This window comes from Manis pentadactyla, chromosome 18 (genome assembly GCF_030020395.1).
Source record: "Manis pentadactyla isolate mManPen7 chromosome 18, mManPen7.hap1, whole genome shotgun sequence".
NCBI classification, from domain to species: domain Eukaryota; kingdom Metazoa; phylum Chordata; class Mammalia; order Pholidota; family Manidae; genus Manis; species Manis pentadactyla.
Window position 1 is genome coordinate 14,720,509 of NC_080036.1, and position 17,655 is coordinate 14,738,163.

The window sequence follows — 17,655 nt, forward strand, 5'->3', positions numbered from 1 at the left end:
AGCGCCCACCAGTGTGTGTCTAATCCCAGTCAGTGTCTCCATCAGAAACCATCTTTGAATGTGGGGCTGCTTCAGTTTTCAGAAAACCACAAGATGAAAATATTTTCCCAGTGAGTAGATGTAGGAATCTCAACCACATATTTTTTTCTTTCTTAATTTTGATCCTTCAGACCCAAACCAACAGACATAGCACCTTCCATTAGAACAGTAATTCAGAGTTTACTAGGCGGAAGCTGGAACTAGCAAAGTTGACCCTTCAAACTGCCAGTAAAAGAGGAAAAACCATCACAGGACCGAGGCCACACAAGGCACCCTGTGAAGCCCTGGCCACCTTGACACTATCTTACATTGGTTCAATACTGGGTCTCTTCAGTGCCTCAAAACAACCATGGTCAAGAGGTCTAATGTGCATGTGACAGATGCTGAGGTATATTCCCAAGGCCGGTGACATGCCCAAGGCCCCAGGAGTTAGTGGCAGAGCCAGGTAACTTGAATCAAGCTCTTGTCACTATGCATCCCATCCACTTTCTCTACCTCATGCTGCCTTTCTCCTTTATAAAACCAGCGTGCCTCCCCAGCAAGGCTCGACTGCAGACAAGGGACCACAGGCAAACAGGGGCAGGCAGAGTGGCAGGGAGCCTTGAGATGCCGGGTCTGACATAAGGCACAAGACAAGTTTAGAAGCCTCCAGATGGAAGAAGACGTGAACCTGGGCAAGGGGGTGACACATCCCAGCAAAGCCACATCCCAGAAGGCTGCAGGGATAATGCAGAGCTGGCTCTGGCACCAGGCATAGCCCAACTGCAGACCATCCAAACAGCTGAATATCCTAAACGGATCCCACTCTTTGGGCTGGACTGCCTCTGCAACCATGCTGTCCTCTGGCCTGCGTGAAAAGTGGCCTGCCCCACACAATTCCACAGCCCTTTCCTGCCTGCTCACTGAGCACAAGGTTATGTGCTCAGTTCTAGGAGGGATCCAACTGTGAATACAAACATGGGTAGAGCTCGGTTCCAGCCTGGGCCTCAGAGAGTGGAGGCACAGGGGCCAGGCTGTGTCAGAAGAAAGAATCCTACCCCTGGGGTCTCATTCATTCACCCACCAAGTAGCACTGAGAGTCTGTGAGGTGCCAGGCACTGTTCTACTACCAGGGAGCCAGCGGGGAACAAAGTCTTTACATTAGAGGGGTAAGAGACAATCAACAAGCAAGTCCATAAATAGACTGAATGTTAAGAACTAAAATGGAACACAAAGCAGGGTTAACAAGGAAGGAGGAAGTGATGCTAATTCACGTGGGGTGGTCAGGGAACTGGCATATACACAAACAGCCAAAGCAGATGAGGGAGCAAGCAAGGTGGACATCTGGAGGAGGTCGGTGCCAGGGGGCAGGAACAACAGGTCCAAAGACCCTGAGGCAGGTGTGGGCTTGGCAAATTTGAGGCCCAGAAGATAAGAGAGAGAGAGAGAGAGACCACATCCAGCTGGGATCATCAAGGATGGGCACAAGGCCCCCAGGCCAAGGTGGGGAGCGGGACAGGGCGAGGACAGGTCAGGGCAAGCCCTGGCAATAAGCCAGTCTGCCTGAGGGACCACGGCTGGGAGCACGGGAGAAGCCTGAGAAAATCAAAACTAGGATTATCAGTGTGTTGACAGCACTGGGAAGCCACCGACGGCTTGAGCGAGGGGACACCAGATCTGGCCCAGCCTGTGAAGGGCCAACCCACAGCCCAACTTGTGAAACCCCCCGGCCAGCACAGAAACCCTAACTCACATGGCTATAGCACCCCGTCATTAACACAGGGTCCCCAAGCCAACCAGTGAAGCATGAGCCCCATGGAGAGAGCCTGGCTTCGTGACCTTGAGGAAACTACCCTCCGAGCGCTCCCCCGTGCATCCATGAGAGGGCAGGGAGAGGAGAGAGCACCGGCCACGACAGCTGACGCAGCCTGGGCCAGCAAGCTGCTCTGAGACAGGCGCAGGACCCAACCCAGTGGAGAAGGGAGACTTGGCAGGGTGGGGCCAGAGAACCCTCCCAGTGGGCACTCGGCCCAACCGCCAACCAGGCACCTGGGCCTCCTCTAGGTGAGCAGTCAGCACATGTGACCTACATCGGGAAAGGAGACACGTGGCAGTCGGTACCTATGTCACTCCCCACCAGGGCCTCTACATCCCCATTCCTCACAGCCACCAGCCAGGGCAAGGTTGGGGCCACTGCCATCCACCGCGCACCCCCACCCTCTCCATTTCTCTAAGCCCAGGCTGCCGGGCCAGCACACTGGTGTCTGCCTCTTGTTGCAGAAGGTCATGGAGGGTAGCCTGTCATGTGTTCAGGGCCTCTGTGCACGCTGCCCCTCTCCGGGTCTCCCCAGCAATAGTTTTCTCCAAGAGCTGAGACCGTGGTGTCACCAGAGGCCCTCACCTGCTGAGTCTGCAGGTCTGGCAAGCAAGCCCAAGGATAGGGACGGGCTGAGGCCTGGAGCGGGGGCACAGGTCTGTGCATCTCTCCCCGACAGGCCTCACAGCTGCCCAGTCCAAACAAGGCCGGCCTGATGCCAACCTCCTCATCAAATGTGTTTTTCCTCTGAGTTCCTCAGTTGTGTCTAGGAAAAATCAAGGTGTTTTAGCGCTCCCTCTCAGCTTCCAGGGGTGCGACTGGTGTCTTTTACAATTATCTTTTATTTTTATCTAGCATTTCTTCGCTCAGTTGGCAAATTGAATTATTTATGCACCTCCATTTCACAATCCGTCCCCACCGATTATTTCTGTGAAACTGATATTTTATTTTTTTTAAAAGGGTTAGAACTACTCAAGGGGACAGTTATGCAAACAAATTAATAAGCCACAGCTTGGGCCTGGGGTGCCTGAGAAAGCAAGTGAGGGGGAGGAGAGGAAGGAATGGACCACCACCCACTCATCCTCCCGCCAGCGCCCACCCCATCTCTCTCTCCCTGCGTGTCTCTCTCCTGTGCTCGGGACACGCACACGCGCACACACACACCCCTTCTGGTTCAGCCTGCACTCTCCCAGGAGCAGAAGTCAGGTACCGTGGAGATGGAAAGGCAGTCAGTTGGGGAGGGGCAGGACTGCGCTCCCTAACGAATGACAAGTGTCCCTCTGGAGAGACAGACTCCCACTGAAGACCCACACAGCACCCCAGCACTAGTGCCATGGCCCAGACCATGACCAGCTATGGAGACCACGCCAAGGGGCCCCCACCAGTGCTGGTAGCATCCACGAGGAAGGCTGCCAGCTCAGCACCCAGACCATGGCCCACAGTCCTAGCAGGTTCCACGTCTGTGGGGTCCTCCACTCAGGAGACCGCTGCAGTCCACCCAGAATGGGGCAGCACACTCAGCCACCCAGGAGTGAGGGCACAGGATGGGCATCCTGGCAGCTCTGGACTGGGAAACCAGCTCATGTCCCCTGCATGGTGGGTGCCGCCCCCCAGAGGAAGAGACGCCCCCGGCCCCACCTCACCTAAGGGACACTAACCCAGAGGCCTGGGAAACAGTTCACCCGCCGGCTCTCAGTACCTGCAGAGCACCTCCACTGTGTGCCTCAGGAAACGCCGTCCTGCTCCCACCCAAGAAGCTCGCAGGTGATTACTTCTAAAACCAGGATTCTTCCTCAAAGGAAGAGAGAGAGAAAATCGCATCCCCAGAAAGGGGAACAGAGGTGATTGAGGACAGGGACAGCTCAGCCTACACGATGAGGTGCTGGAATGGGATGCTGTTTTGGGGGTACTTTCCCCGCTGTTTGGCCATTTGGAAGTTTGCTTCACCACAGAGTTGATCTGGGCCCCTGCTGGGCCGTAACTAAACAGATCTGAAAAAATTAACTCTTTCTGCAAGTACATACTAAGTTAAGCCTAGCTCAGTCTCAGCCTCCGCTCTCAGTGAGTGAGGCTCGGGCAGGGTGGCACCTCGCGGGCGCCCCCCCGGACCCTTTCTCGGCGCCAGCGCCCAGGGCGAGTTCTCCCCCAGCCTTGGCACACCCGGGCCCTCCGCTCACCGCCCGGCCCGCGAGGGGCAAAGCCCAGGGTGCTGGGCAGGGGTCTCGGTGATCGCCTGGATCATCAGTGGCCCGACCTCCCAGCAGCACCTCAACCAGGCTGTGCGCCGAGCGGACAAGAGGCGGGTCCGCGCTGCGACCCCAGCTCCGAGCCAGCGGCCCAGGGGAACCGGAGGGTGGAATTTTTAATTGAGGAGTTTCTCCCTCTGGGCCTCGTTATAATGGGGAAAGGGAGGGGGCGAAATCAGGACTCAGCTCCCGGGAAGCAGGGAACCCAGAAGCGACCCCAAACTCGGGAGTTGCCTGGCACAGGGACTTGGTGGCAGAGCCAAGCGGGGCCGCGGAACGCACCAGCGGCCCGGCCAGCCCGGCCGGACCCGAGCGGACAGCCACGGCCGGCCGGCACCCCTTGTCCGCGTCGGGTCGCCCCTCGCCTCGGTGCCCCGCCGCTCGGGATGCGCGAGTCGCTGGCCCGGCCCCACCGCGTCCGCCCTCCGGTCAAGGGGGCTCCGGTCCGCACCCCCAGACTCCGGCGGCGCCTGGCCGTCCGCAGCGCCGCCAGGGTGCGCGGGGCAGCGCCCGGCCCGCAACACCCGCGCCCCCCCCGCGGCCCGGAGACCCCGGGCTGCGGCCGCGGGCGGGTCGAGCGGCCGGGGAGCCCACCTTACCTGGCCCGGGCGCGGGGCTGCGCGGATGCACGGCCTCCCCCGCCCCGCCGCCGCCGCCGCCGGCTCCTTCCGCGAGGCCGAGCGCGGGGCCGCCGCCGCAGCTCTTTGTGAGCCCGCGCCGAGCCGCACACCGCGACTGCTAATGAGCCCGGGAAGCTGAATAGCGGCGGGCGCGCCCCGGACGCGGCGTACGGCACGCAAGGGCCGCCTCTGCTGGGCGCACGCGGCGCGGCCGCCGGGCGCACTCCGCACCGGCCTGTGGCTGGCCGCCCCGTCGCCCCCGCCGGGAATCCGGGGCCGAAAGACGCCTTCGGGCGAGAACGCGCGGCGCGAGGAATGGGAAGACAAAGATGCGCTCGTGCCCGGCCTCCTCCCTCCCCACGCCCAGGTCCGAGACGGGCAGCGGGGCGGACGGTCGGCCGGGGCGGGCGCACCTGCTGCCCCAGTCCTGCGGAGACGGTCCCGGAGATGGGGGACGATGCCCAGGGTCGGGCAGCCGCGGTGCCCCACCCGCCGGGGCCCTGGGGAGCACACAGATTCCCGGGCGCGCCCGGACCCGGCGGATCGGCAGCGGTAGAGGTCTGGTCCCCCGGCGGGTGAAACAGGTGACCGCGAGACTCCCGTGCGCCGGCACCCTGCCCCGGGCGCAGCGCTGCCCCCTGGCGGGCTCGGGGGCCCGAGCGGCGCGAAGGGGCCCAGGCGACCGCGCCCTGCTCCGCCCCTCGCGGCGGCGTGCGGGGACCCAGGCGAAGAGCCCTCGGGGATCCCAGCCTCTGGAAAGCCCATCTGGGAGGGAAAGTCCCTGCTGCCTCCCCGACCGCAGGTCCCCAGTGGGCGGCTGCATTCCAGGTCTTCCGTACTGGTTTCTGGTAACAAGCCCGTCACCCCCGTTTCTAAGACCTTGTGCTGCCTTAGCCCTCGGCTACCGACCAGGGCCTCATCCCGGTCCCTTCTCTCCTTGTCTGAATGGAGAGGACCCCAGTATCGTACACTTCCAAACACCCACAAACATCCCAAGGAAAGTGGGGGATCCACACCCACAGTGCGAGTGATCCCCCTTGAAGTCTTTGAAGGTTGTGCTGGAGATGCCATTGTCACCTTTGACCCCACTAGCCCTTTTATTCTTTCCCAGGCAGGTATGGTAACCTGTGGGTTCTACCTGTAGAAGGGCACAAGGTGCCTTGTCTGCTCAGAGCTGGCACTCGAGTGTTTCCTCCCATTCCCCATGCCCCTCTCCCACCCCTCCTAAATACTCACAATGACCCAGAGAGCAAAAGCCTCCACTGGGAGGATGGTCCTGGTAGGACGGCTTTATAGCCCATGTTCCAAACAAAGGCAGTGAAGGCAGAGCCCAAAAGCAGGCCAGGGGCAGGTTCCTGACCCTCTCCCCCTCTTTTCTTGAGTTAAGTTTGTCTCCACTGTTTGTGTTCCACCAACTTTAAACGTTTTGGTCATCCAGCCAGCAAAAAGTTCACCTTCATCTAGCCGTCTGTGGACCAAGCTTTTCTCCAAATGCCAATGACTAAAAGGCACCAGTTGGGAAGAAACAATTCCATAGCCTTAAACAGTAAGCATGGGATCCAAATGCATCCATCTTTTGCCTTACTCTACTGTGGTCAAATCCTGTGTACCAGACACCCGTGGCTGAAGATAGTCTGCATGGACCCGTGTGTCTGCGGGTGTGGGTAGGCAGCTGGTTCTGCACTGTACCTTTCAGCAACCTCCGGAGAGCTTTTCCCGCGAGCAAGCTGTGGGCCAGCCACTGGGGCCGGACCCATCCCTGCATACAGGAGCAATAGTGACTGCTGGCCACAGTCTCACAGGGTCAGAGGCCCAGCCTCACTCAGGACACCTGAACTTGGTGAACTCAAACCAGCCATCACTATTCAGACAATTTTTAAAGAATTGTGGAGTGGGAAAGCCCTTTCTAAGTATTCCACAAAACTGAAAAGCCGTAACTTAAAATATTGCTAAATTTAACTTCAGAAAACTTCCTGAATGGCAATCACCACTATAAGCAAAGTTGACAACAAACCAGGAACAAAATATTTGCAACTCAGATCACCAACAGTTCATTTCCCTAGTAAATATATCATCTAGAAATAGATAAGAAAAAAGAACAATAGAAAAAACAAGCAAAGGTAAGGAGCAGATAACTGACAGGAAAGGAAATACAAATGACTTTTAATCATTTGAAAAGGTGTTCCCCTATTCATAATAAATGCAAATTAAAACTACACCTAGATACCATGGTTTTTAACCTGTCAGGGACCCAGCAGTGCTATAACACAATATATCCTAAGGACAAGGAAAACCAGGCTGACTACTGCAGTGCCCTTGGGAGTAGAAGTACGTACAACTTCGATGGAAGAAAATTAGATCACTTCTATCAAACTTGCACATGCACAAGCTCTTTGACCTATGAATTCTACTTCTAGGAATTTTTGTGCATGTATACCACACACATGCAAAATAGCTATGAGCAGAGTTATTCATTGTGTCATTTGTGTAGCAAATGACTGCAGGCAGCCCCACTTGAATAGTGGACTGTTAGAAACCTGAGAGCATATCCAAACACGAGGCTAGTATGCAGCCATAAAAGAAGGAAACATGATGAATTAACATGGAATGGTCAAGGTACATTGTTAAATGAAAGAACAAAGAGCAAAAGATGTGTGAGGAAGAGGAAAAGGAAAAAAGAATCAGCATTCCATGCTTGTGGGCTGTCATAAAGCCTCTCTGGAAGATTCACAAGAAAACCAATAAATGTTGGTTGCCTGAAGGAAACTGTACCTATCCTACCAGTGGGTAGGGTAGGAGTGACAGTAAGAGTTTTCACTGGCTGTTTTATTTTTGAAGTAGATGATGTTATTATCTATTTTCCCCACCCCCACCCCAAATTTAAAATTATCAACTTGTTAGGATGGCCAACAACCAAAAGACAAACAACAACAAATGCTGGCGAGGATGCAGAGAAAGGGGAACCCTCCTACACTGCTGGTGGGAATGTAAACTAGTTCAACCATTGTGGAAAGCAGTATGGAGGTTCCTCAAAATACTCAAAATAGAAATACCATTTGACCCAGAATTTCCACTCCTAGGAATTTACTCTAAGAATGCAGGAGCCCAGTTTGAAAAAAACATATGCATCCCTGTGTTTATCGCAGCACTATTTACAATAGCCAAGAAATGGAAGCAACCTAAGTGTCCATCAGTAGATGAATGGATAAAGAAGAGGTGGTACATATACACAATGGAATATTATTCAGCCATAAAAAGAAAACAAATCCTACCATTTGCAGCAACATGGATGGAGCTAGAGGGTATTCTTTTTTCCTTTTCCTGTTCCTCACACGTCTTTTGCTCTTTGTTCTTTCATTTAACAAGCCAGGTGGAGAAAGACAAGTATCAAATGATTTCACTCATCTGTGGAGTAAAAGAATAAGGCAAAAACTGAAGGAACAAAACAGCAGCAGACTCACAGAACCTGACGCTCTGATCCTAGCCTCAGGAGCCACACGGAGTAGGCTGCAGGACACGGGTGTCCGTGGAGGAGGCCGAGGGACAGCCCTTATCCTCAGGTAGGGCCTCTGAGGAAGGATCCATTGTGCCAGTGCTGGCGCATCTGGGGAGAGCAGAGGTTTGTTGTTTTCATAAGAGAAGTTATCCATTGCATTTTGGTAACGATAGGAGTGAAAAACACCACAAAGCAGACCTTCTTTATCCTAGAGACTCTCTGGTGTAGACACTAGAGGGGAGGTGCTAGGGATTGTAAGGTATGGATATGGGTAGTTTGTATATCTCAGATGGTATATAGATAATACAGTAAAGAGAGCAGAGGTGATAGAGCAGGACATAGTAGAGAGAGTCACATAGTATGTCTGTTTATAAGGAATGCAACATGTCAGTACCAACGATCTCACTGGGGGAGGGTGGGCCTGACTATACCAGGCACAGGCTACTCTCCCACACCCCTTACTCTGTGATTTGGGTCAGTGGGGTGTTGGAGCCTCTTAGGGGAAGGACTAAGGCCCCAACAGCTGTTCTCTGACATGCAACATGAAGGCAGCCTCGCGGACAGCCGGGATGACCAGGATCAAAGCCCTCAGGGGCAGAAGGGCAGAGGGGCTAGTGACAGTTCTCCAGAGGAGGGACTCATCCAGACAGGACTCTAGGACCCAACCTGAGAGTTCCGGAGGAGCCTGCTTTTGGCATGGCCAGGAGTGATGTGTTTGGGCCCCAGGGGTTGGGCATGGCCACAGACGAGGGACAGAGCCCACTGAGGAACTTCATCACAGCAGGGACCACACAGAGCCAAGAGGGCTGGCAGGGCCCATCCTGAAGGTGCACTGTGGGTGTCACATGAGCTTCTACATTCAAAGCCTGACAGCATCTGTCCTGTTGCTGCTGAGATTTGGAAGGGATCTGAACCTGCTCAACAAGGAGCAGTTTCAAACAGGATGAGATGGTTTCCCACTGATAGGCAGGTAGAACATCACTGATTAATAAGAAAAGATAAAGCAGCAATGTCCCCTGATTTGTAACTGGTCTTGCAAGGTGGGGGGTAAGACACAGTCTGAGCTGTGACTCCACTTTGGAGCTAACCCTTGGCTCTCCCCTGAGCCATGAGCACAGAGGCTATGGGTGTTTTTGTGCAGTAACCAGTTGCCGTTATTCTGGTGGCAGCCACTCAGATGTTCCTCTGAGAAACCACCCTTCCCTTATCCTCACTCCCCATGATTTAGGAGCAGGAGCTCTCTGACCCACTTGCTCATCCCGTGCCACCTGGGATGGGCACATGAATTGGGCCCACCCAATCTGTGTATTCTATCCCCCTGTTGAAACTCTAGCACTTAGCTCAGAGGTGGGTATGTGATCCAACTAAGTCCCCTAAAATTCACTCCCAAGACGCTAGCTGGAAGTACTGAGAAGGAGATGCTCCCTCCACTGAGATTGTAAGTAGCATGGAAAATGCAAGCCCAGAGCTGCCAGGGCCCCTTGTGAAAGGGCCTGCTGGAGAGCAAGGCTGGGACAGGAAAGCAGGGCTGAAGGATGGAGGCAGTAGGCCACAACGACATCATTTGAAGTTCTGGATCCAGCCATGCCTGATCTCCCTGCTGCTATGCATTTCAGGGATATGTCAGTTTGGATTGAGTTCCTGTCTCCTGTAACTTTAAGACTCTTGTCTGATACAATGAGGACCATCATGGTTATTTGCTGTAGCTGGTACCAGGAAGTACCAGGGAGAGAGAGAGCTGTGAGATTCCAGAAAGAGCAGTAGCATTTATTGTCACAGGGCCTATTTCAGTTCCAGAAATAATTTCACTTGTGCACCCCTGGGACCTTGGAAACATGTCTAAACAGGAAGTTAAAACATTGGGCATGTAAAGCTTGCAGAAGTAGAGGCGCAGGGAGCCTTCTGTGGCCGGCTTGGCTGCCACATGGGAAGGCACAGACCCGTGCTGGGCTGAGTCACAGCAGGGTCAACAGTGCTAGGAGTTGCAACACTTAGCACTGGGTGCTGCAATGACCTTCAATATTCCCTGGGCACAAGGACAACTGCATAGTGTGGCTTTTCCAGGGTCAGGCCCCCAAGCTGAATGACCTCTTCCAGCCTCAGAATTTCTCTCTCCTTTTCTTCAGCCCTGTTCTACTTGGGTTATACAAGTTTAAGCACACTTTCCGGTCCTGTATCAGAACGCGAGGCCTGACCCTGCTGCTTTTGCAATGACATGATGGCTTTGGGTATGGGAACAATGCTGCTGGCAGCTGGTGGCTAGAGACCAGGGATGTGCTTAGCATCCTGAAATGCATGGGACCACCCCCCACGTGAAGAACCGTCTGGTCCGATCTAAGAAGTCAAGAGTGCTGAGATGGAGAAGCCCTGCCATATTACCTTCTGATATGGCCATTTAGTTACATTTTAAAAATCGTATGAGGACATAAAAGTTAATCACAAGCAAGGAATGTCTGAAAATAAGGCAAACCTGTTGCTGTATTTGCACAGGATGGGAAGACAGGGAGCCAAACTGTGACAGGGCTGCGGCCCAGGCCTTTCCTGCCTGGCCAAACAGCCTCTGCCGGTAGAACAGTGGTAGGTACTGGTGAAGAGCCCTGGCCATGCCCAGGCCCTGCCTTTCTACCCCAGAGAGCTTGACCATCATCCTGCACCCAGGTGCAAATCCTGGCCCAGCCCAAGAGGAAGGGGCTGGTTCCAGGCATGTACAGTGGCTCCTCTTCCACCAGCACCACCGAGCTCTGTGGATGCAAGTCCTAGAGCCTCCGTCTGGCAAGACCTGACAACAGCCCTGACACTTGTATTAGAGGCAAAGTGACAGGTAGATAGTTCCCTGCTAAGGAGACAGGCTGTGGGGAGGGCTTCCTGGAAGAACTGCACCCAGCCCACCCTCCTGCCTCAGGGCTGCCCTGCACCCCGGTTCCCTCCCCACCCCTCCCCCAGGCCCCCTCTTCCCACCCTCCCTGCACCGGATCCCTGCTGTGTCCTTGGGCCTGCCTGCCTGCCTTGGAAATGTTCCTAGAACCTTTACAGAGAATGCAGTGACCCCAGGAAGCATCCTTACAGTTTCCAGCGAAAGGACTCGAGGTATTGTTCCTCTCCTGCAGAGTGGCTGTCTCTCTGGAGTGGGCTCTTTGATGCTTTCTCAGAGAAGCCCTTGTTAGAGCCCCTGCTGGCAGAATGCCCAGCCTTTGAGGCGGTGCTGGACTCCAGTGTGGGCCTGGAAGCGTCACTCCCGATGCCCTGAGCCTCTGCAGGCAGGAGAGACCAGCCATCCTGGCAAGGCCCATGGGAGTGTTTGACAATGGCTTGAATTTCTCAGCTACCTCGCTGCCTCCCGCCAGAGGCCTTCCAAATGCCAGTGCCCAACTGGGGTGCTCTTCCTTTAGGGACCCCTTCAACTCTGCAGGAAAACCTCTGACTATCCACCCCACTAGAGCTGATCTCTGGGGGCCACATGCTCATCCCAACCTGTATCTTCCTTCTTGACTTTTGTTGCTTTCCTGCAATTCTTTATTTATTTGCATAATCATTTGATTAATGGTTCTCTCTGACATTGGATGCTATATATTCAATCGATGCAATGAAGCCCAGGATCAGCTTTTGCATTTGAATTGTTGCCATTTCAGTCCCATGTATAATCACAGGGTTATATCATGCTTGGGAATATTTTGTGGGCTGAGGAGGCCACGTCTTGGTCAGCAAGGTATATAAAGATACATGCCCACAACTACTCACCTCAGGAGAGCCCCGGTCAGGTCATATTGCATCAACTTTAAGATGTCCTATGTTTCACATTTCATCATCTGTTATGGGCTGAATTTTGACGCCCAAAAGATATTGAAGTCCTCACCCCAGTAAGGGTGTAAATGTGACTTCTTTGAAAATAGGATCTTTGCAGATGATCAAGTTAAAGTGAGGTCGTTAGGGTGGGCCCTAATCCAGTATGACTGGTGTCTTTACGAGAAGAGGAAATTTGGATACAGAGACAAAAAGAAGCCAATATGAACACATGGGAAAAACGCTACCTTCAAGCCAAGGAATACCTGAGGCTACCGGCCACTAGGAGAGAGGCCTGGGGCAGCCTCCCCCTCACAGCCTGCAGAAGGAACCAATGCCAACACATTGCATCAGGCTCGCAGCCCCCGGGACTGCAAGGCAACATATTTCTGTGATTTCAAGAGCCCAGGTTGTGGTACTCTTCTACGGCAGCCCCAGGAAACCAACACAACACCTTTGAAATTGGGGTGCGTCGCTGGCACCTTGCAGTCAGCACCAGCAGTGCCCACCCAGTCCCACGTGCACCCCTCCACCAGCTTTCCTTCTAGGCTTGCACCTCTACTGTCCTTGGACACCCTTCACGCCGCTGCGCGAAGAGCTGGATTTGCTTAGGAGGGAACATCCCCCAGAGCAGGAACGGGTTCAGGAGTCACCTGAAAAAAAACAGGTTTCATGTGCGGAGTCACCTGAAATCACACCACTCCCAGCTTCTTCCGCGGCCCGTCTGCCCCCCACACACACTGGACTCCCCTGGGAGCGGTCCCCTAGAAATCACTTCCACCAGCATCCTCATCTCAGGCCCTGCTTCCAGGGCTCCAGGCCCGAGAATAATGGTATGGAAGTGGCCCGAGGAGGCTGGCCCTGAGGCTGGGACCCTGGAGACGGATGACTCGCCAGACAGAGGCTAATGGGGCCCTGAGAACCCCACATGCTTCCCCTGCTGGAGCTCTGCGTTCTGAGATTGTCTCATGTTAAATAGGGTGGAAGGAGATGCACCAGACTGGACAGTATTTTTGGTGATTGAAGGTAGAAGGGAAACGAGAACATTATTGCCTCAGGTTGACCAGTTACCATTTTACGATAGGTGGCAGTGCTCTGAGCAAATCCTCATCTTCTGCAGTCAGAGACAACAAGGCCAATTTACAAGAGGCAGAACTTCAGGGAAGGAGGCATTCACAGCCTTAGCAGTCCTCCTGGGCCAGAGACAGGGCCTCAACAGGGAAGGATGGAGCCCCACTCAGGGGTGTCCCTGGAGGACATGGATGAGGGGAAATCTCCAGTGGACAGACTTCAGGCAGTGCACCTGTTCACCCACTTTGAATAAGAGAGAAGTGGCCCAAGGTTAGACATATTGATGGGCATCCAAAAATGGCTTGGTCAGTGCCTAAGAGGAAGGACTGGAGACGCAGCGTCGTGTGACACATGTAGATGGACCTATAGGAGTGGGCACCTCATGGAAGGTCATGGTGTTATGCCTGAATGCCCACCAGACAGCACCCCGTGCAGAGGAAGCACAATACAGCCAGGTAGAAGCAGGACTCGTCCGAGAGACGCCCACCAATATCCTCGGCCAGCCCAGGGTTTGCACAGGGGAAGGTAAAGAGCAGCCGTGGTGGCCGAGAAGGAGGCTCTGCACGTCCTGGAAGCACAGGCTTCCTGTCACCGAGACTGAGCTAGCTGATGCCACTGCTGAATGTCCCGCCTGTCAGCGACAGAGACCATGCTGAGCCCCGGATATGCCAACACTCCTCTCAGAGACCAGCCAGCCACTCAGTGACAAAAAGATCACATTGGACCCCTTCTGCCCCGTAAATTCCAACAATTCATCCTTATTGAGATTGTCATCTATTCTCTATGTGGGTTAGCGCTTCCTGTCAGAACCACTATTTGAGGACTTACAGTGTCCGATTAACCAACATGGGATCCTGCACTGCATTACCTTGGACCAAGGGACCCACTTTACAGCACAGGAGGTATAGGTAGCAATGGGCATGTGGCCATGAGATCCATGTTCCTCCCAGATTCTGTACCATCTAGTGGCTTTGGGCCTGGTGAAGCACCGGCCCCCCAGCATGACGCACCCCCCCTGGGCCTGGTGAAGCACGGGGCCCCCCCTGGGCTGGTGAATCATGGGGTCCCCCCCCTGGGCCTGGTGAAGCATGGGGTCCCTCCTAAAGTTGCAGTTGAATTGCCCACTGGGAATGTGCCCCACAAGGTTGGGCACTGCTCCTTGGGGTGGCACATGCCTTTGACCAAGGGTTTATAATGACATAATGGGCAAGGTAGGAAGCACTGTGGTCCCTTGTAAGGAATGGCCCTACTCATCATCATTCCTCATGACCCACATAGGGAATTGGTGCTTCTCACCACCACAATTTTAGGTTCAATGGATCTAGTGAAGATCTAGAGGTCATCATTGCCAGAGGGAGGAACTTTTCCACCAGGAGATCCAGAAAGAGTCACCCTGGACTTAAAGCGACAGTTTCTACCTGGTAATCTGAGGTTCCTTGTGCCAGTCGAGCAGGTAAAGAAAACAAGTCATTATCCTACAGGAAAATTGACCTTATAGGGAAACCTTAATGTAGAGAGGAACAGGGATCGGGGGCTGTTGTGGCATCTCCAGGTGCTCCCATGCCCAGTTCTAACTCTGACCAGAGAGCTCTGCAACCTTAACCTGGTTAAGCGCATGGTAACCGGAGGCTCAGACCCCCAAAGATGGGGTGATCCCACTGGCATGCTCCCCAGCTGGCAGTGCCGGCGCCAAGCATGAGGGCGTTTAGAACAGATGGTGGCAGCATGGATTAGTTTTCTGAGGCTGCCATAACAGAGTACCACAAACTGCATGGCTGCAACAGGAGAAATGTATGTCTCCCACTCCGGGGGTAGAGATCCAAGACCGAAGTGTCAGCAGGGTTGGCCCCTTCTGGGGGCTGTGGGGGAGAGTCTGTCCAGGCCTTTCTCTGGCTTGCAGATAGCTCTCTTCACCCTGTGTCTTCACATGGTCTTCCCTCTACTCGTGTCTATTTCTCTGTCCAAATTTCCCCTTTGTGTAAGGACACCGGTCATACTAGATTAGGGCCCACCTTAGCCTCATTTTAACTTAATCACCTCTGTAAAGACCTCATCTCCAGTTAGAGTCACCTTCTGGAATCCTAAAGGCCAGGACTATAATATGTGAACTGGAGCAAGGGCTTAGGGGTGGCAAGGGGCATGATTCAGCCCATAACGGGAGGTAGACACTGAATATCATTTATGGCCTTGGGACCAACCGCAGCAATGAGCCTGAAGCTTGTGTCCCACTGATCCTTCCTGGCAAGGTTTCCCTCAGATCATACGACTCACCAGAATCTTGCAAAATCCAGGACAAGATGAAGTACATTTACTATGAGAAGCAAGCGGGTCTGAGAGGTACAGGGGCTGTTTCCCCCAGATCATGGGTATTCCCCCCACCCTTTGCATGCTCCCCTCCTGGCCTCAGCTCGCACCTGCACTTCTCTTTGAAGACCTGCCCTTGGGCTACTGGCTTTGGACAGAGAGCTGGATGTGCCTGGGACTCTACAGACCCTTAGAGCAGCCTGAAGACAATGACTGTTATATATAATGTTATAATAATAATAATTGGTGAGGGCTGGTGTCTTCCCCACTTAATCCCTAGACAACTATGTCCATATGTCACTGAACACCTGAGCTAATCTGGGGAAATGACTGAGCCATTCCTAGAAAAAGCTGCTCAAGACTCAATCCCTGCATGCCCTTTCCAGAATGCGGCAGGTAGAGGAAGATAAGACTCCTACGGTGCAGTCAAAGCAAGGCCAGGGGAAGGTGTGTGAATTAGTTTCTGTTACTGCTGTAACAAATCACCAGAAGCTTAGTGGCTTAAAACAACACAAGCTGATCACGTTAGGTTCTGCAGGTTACAAATCGAGGCATGGGCAGGGCTGGCTCCTCCGAGAGGCTCCAGGAAGAACCGGGGTCCCTGCCGGTTCCATATTCTCGAGACTCCTTACATTCCTTGGCTCGTTGCCTCCTTCCTCCATCTTCAAAACCAGGAAAACTAAATTTCTCTGGCCCTGTTTCTGGAATGGTTTTCTGCTTTTAAGGACTCAAGTGATCAGATTCTGCCCACCCAGGTAATCCAGGATAATCGCCACACCTCGAGGTCCTTAACCCCATCTGCAAAGTGTCTTTTTCCTGTACACTGAAGTGTTGGTTCAGAAGAAACAGCGTGCACCATGGTTAAGCAGCCACAGTCAAACTAAGACTCAGCCCGAGGCTATGACCCTGAGTAAGTGGCTTTCCTCTATACGACCTCAGTTTCCTAAGCTGTAAAATGGGACAATATTATTACTTGCATTACGGGGTTGTTAGAAGAATTGAACTGGATGGGGCATGGACACCTTTTCACCCAGGGTCTAGCATTTCATGTTCGTCTTTATTATTGTTGTTGCTGCAAAATGGAGATGTCTTCCTGAAAGGTTTTTTATATGCCTGGCATTTCTTTGGAAACCTCCCACCTAATCTCAGGTCCATGTGGTTTGGGTGGGGCTGAGATTCCTCAACTGAAAATGGAGACACTGTTTCTTCTTCATAAAGTGGTTGTAAGAATTGATTTCCATCATTAATTACATGTTTAAAAAATACTCCTGCTCCAGACATGGACCTGTGCCTGGGATGCAGCAATGGCAAACTGGCTGGAGTGCTGCTGCTGGCCCAGGGGTAACAGAGGCCGTCCAGGAGCAGGTGCAGGGCAGCCCGCATGTGTGTGGGCACTCAGGGCTCAGACCACGGACCATGCGGCTGGGCCGGGCAGGATGTACTGGCAGCAATGCTCCCACCCTGGGCTGGGCTGTATAGCTTGAAATGACATAATAGTAAATAGTTTGGCTAATTGAGTCCTCTGATAGCTATTTAAACAATTCTATGTGTTCAAATCCCTCTTTAAAATAGCTGGTGTGGGTTTTGTTTCCCTGCCTGGACCCTGACTAATGCAGTGCCAGTATCAGCCATGGTCCCTGGAAACAGACCCTCCAAGACAAATTTGGGGGTGAGGTTTGACCCTTTCCCCAGCCTGGAGAACGGTGCTGAACTCCTTGACGGTGGGAAATGTGGTGCTGGAGCATCCCAAGCAGACTACCAGCTGCAGTTGATCATGTCCCCCTAAAGCCAGAACCTGGTCCAGGCGACTGCCCTTCCCTGCAGCAAGGACTTCAAGGACTGAGTGGTGGGGTGGCTGTTTCTTACTATGTCAAAGACCCTACAGAGAGAACATGACAAACTCAGAGTTTAACCCGGAGTGCAAGTCACAGGCAAAAAAAAAACAGAGAACTTCTATCACTGAAATAACAGAGAATCTGCTTTTTGCTGAAGCTATAGAGTTAACCTTGCCTGATGTCAGACACAGACTTTATGAATACTGCAGAATGACGATGTCAGTTGAATTCAAAAGGCTTGACAAGTATTCGTGTGAGCATGGTTTGGGAAGGAGCATGACCCTGAGGTTCAGACTACAACCTGTGAGTAGACATACGTGAAGTTGAGAATCTTGCACCTTGAGTCTGTGTGACCCTGAGTCTGTTTCCGGCTAGTGTAAATGGCCTGCTCTCCTGTGTCTAGGGAGACCAACTCTCTTTTGCTTCAAGGTCTGTGATACTCTCCCCTGTAGACCAGGTTGACCATTGG

General features: G+C 53.4%; 1 protein-coding gene across 5 annotated transcripts in view; it reads right to left on the reverse strand.

Moving 5' to 3' along the window:
* The window catches only part of APBA2 (amyloid beta precursor protein binding family A member 2), a 235,659-nt gene extending 230,355 nt beyond the window's left edge, over positions 1–5,304 (reverse strand). For 2 of the 5 annotated variants that reach the window (XM_036878725.2, XM_036878727.2), the window contains exon 1: positions 4,680–4,978. The gene's annotated coding sequence lies outside the window, so the exon portion shown is untranslated. Of the gene's footprint in view, positions 1–4,679; positions 4,979–5,113 lie in introns of those variants that run through there. The other 3 variants (XM_036878726.2, XM_057494719.1, XM_036878723.2) reach the window with 2 other exon arrangements.
* Between the last annotated feature and the right edge of the window lie 12,351 nt (positions 5,305–17,655).